The sequence below is a fragment of the Monopterus albus genome, unplaced genomic scaffold (assembly GCF_001952655.1).
Source record: "Monopterus albus unplaced genomic scaffold, M_albus_1.0 scaffold532.1, whole genome shotgun sequence".
In the NCBI taxonomy this organism is placed as follows: domain Eukaryota; kingdom Metazoa; phylum Chordata; class Actinopteri; order Synbranchiformes; family Synbranchidae; genus Monopterus; species Monopterus albus.
The window spans coordinates 16,352-19,121 of record NW_018128412.1 but is presented as its reverse complement, the minus strand read 5'-3'; the positions used below and the strand labels follow the sequence as shown (position 1 = coordinate 19,121).

Genomic DNA, 2,770 nt, shown 5'->3' with positions numbered 1-2,770 from the left:
TGATATTCTGTGCAGTCTGGATCACTTTTATTCCAGCATATGTCAGCTCTCCTGGGAAGTTCAGTGTTGCTGTAGAGATATTTGCTATTCTGGCCTCCAGTTTTGGACTGCTCATTTGTACTTTTATTCCGAAATGTTATATTATCTTACTGAAACCGGAGAAAAATACAAAAAAGAATATGATGGAGAAAGGGGCATCAAAGCAATTTTGAAAACTTATTTTTATCCCAAAATGTTATATCATTTTTCTGAAACCAGAGAAGAATACCAAAATGAATATGATGAAGAAGAGAATGAGAATGTAGAAAATATGGTGGAAAATCTTTTGTGGTGCCAATATAATTTTCCATAATTTATTCAGTTTACACTTGCAATGTACAGCACCTTATGCATTCACAAGCCATTGCCCATATTATATTGAATGTCTACTTAGAATGTGAAGTAAAGAAAAAGCACTCTGTGTTTTTACTGTAATCCTTATTGAATATTTTGATTTTAGTTTCAGTTTATGGGGACAAATCAGCCAACCCTCTCTCTTTAAAATTATATTCCTAGCTTTTAAACTGCAAATGCCAATACATTTTATTGGGAAGGTTTTTGATTGTATATATAGCAGTGCCATGAATGAATTGCAATAGAAAATAAATAGCTATGCTGCTAAATACTCATGCTATCTGTGTATTTGTACTGTTTAACACTGTGTTTCTCCATTCTCCCATACATTCCACACATCTTCAGTCTCTACACACATCTACACATACATGCACACTTCATACATACACACACATACACGTAGTCTCTATTGACACAAACACATAGCCTGTTGCATACAAAGTCTAATTGGTTCCAGATAGTGGTGTGACACCTGACCAGTGTTAGACAAAACAATGGTTATGTACCATAACCATAGCTTCTATGAGTATAGGTGTAGCCTTCTACGAGCTGTCACTATTTGGTTTATATCCTTGCGCTTATACCCTGAAGAGATTACTTTCACGCCTTGTGCGCTACACTGGGCTGACCCCACTCAGGTCCACTCTCACTGTATTAAATACCTATGTGACCTGAGCTACTTATGCCAGTGCTTTTTCTTCAGCTGGCTGAGATGGAGTCTGCAGGGCCGTTTGCTTACAGAGATATGCCTATACTCATAGAACCTTGGGTTATGGTACATAACCATTGTCCTATTTTGTATAGTACCTCCGTGTATTTTATTTAATTCTGTTTGTTGCAGATTACCAGATTGCCAGTTCACATTGTCAAGCTGAGAGAAGTGCCATCCATCGTCACTCTGGGACAATAAAAGGCAACCTGTGTGTTAACCAGTGGTCAGTGTCCATCTTAGCCTACACACAACGCAGAGTATACGAGATCCTACAGGCGTGCAAGGAGTGCCATACATAGCAGCGCCCGTTACACAGGGAAGGGTGCCCATTGAATGTGTGCATCTAGTAAACACACATCAACAACCTTGTGCTGAGAGAGCAGGCAGATGATAGTTACGCATGGTAACAGTCAAATGTAGAAGCAATGAAGAACCAAAGCAAAACACAATGCAGCTGCCAACCACCCATGCCTTGGGGGAAACCCTCCTGTCACACAGAACACTCACTACTGAATGGGCAAGTGAAAATTCAGAGGTATTCCGGAAATGAATGAAGGGATACAGGAGAAGTCCAGGAGGCAGCAGTGCAAATGTCCACAGCCATCCCACTAAAAAGTGCTGGGGAAGAGGGTTATGGCCCTTGTAGAGTGAGCTCTGATGCCCGACGTGGGATCTCTCCCAGCTGACACCTGTGTCACGCATAGCAAATGATAAGTGCACACTGAGAAGAGGGTATGATGCGCCTCTTCTGATTCATTTCCGTGGGGAGGGGGAAAGAAACCATCCAGGGACTGAAAAGAAGATATTATTTTCAGCATGTATGCAGGGTTTGGTCTCAGCACGACCAAACTATATCCTCATGGATTTAAAAGTGAGGCCAGCTGACGGGGGGGGGGGCTGTGACAGAGATAGCCAAACCATCTCTGGAGCTTCCTCATGTGGAGGAGACTGACAAGGACCACTACATGGCTGGCTGATATCATACCCAGTAAGTGCATCACAGACAGAGCAGTCATGTGAGGAGTGACATGCTGTAGGAGAGAGGAGAGCGCCTCCTGCCTGGCAGGGGACAGTTTCACCTTCATGCTGAGACAGTCCAGCTGTACCCCCAGATAAATGATTATCTGAGAGGGCAGCGGTGAATTCTTTTTCCAGTTTATTGCAAACCCCAGCTGGGTCAGGTGTTGGGCAAGCTCCACCGTGTGAGATGCAGCCTGCTGCCTGGAGGGTGCCATCACAATCAGATTGTCTAGTTAAAAAAGGATTCTGATTCCCCTCCTGTGCAACAGTTCCAGTGCTGTCTCAATATATTTGGAGAATGTGCGTGGAGCCAGAGAATAACTGAAGGGCAACTGCTTGTATTGAAACCCTGTGCCTTGGAAAGAGAATCACATGAAAGTATGCATTTACTAGGTCAGTGGATGTGAATCAGTCTCCAGGGCGACCCGCTTCACAGTGAACATGTGGAATGGCTTCTTCATTATCTATTTGAGGGGCAGGTCAAGAATGGGCCTCATTTTGCCTGACTTCTTGAAGACCAAGAAGTAGCACAAGTAAAAGCCCTCAGACTCCTGACCAGGCGGGACATCTTTCTTCAACAGCTCCTACAGTTCCACTGTCAGCATGGTGGCAGCTGCCTGTGACACCATCACCCTCACCATCTCC

General features: G+C 43.7%; 1 protein-coding gene across 1 annotated transcript in view; it reads left to right on the top strand.

Annotated features, from left to right (window-relative positions):
• Nucleotides 1–2,770, top strand: part of LOC109953018 (extracellular calcium-sensing receptor-like) — a 6,617-nt gene that overhangs the window by 3,424 nt on the left and 423 nt on the right. The gene's annotated exons all lie outside the window — the stretch shown is intronic.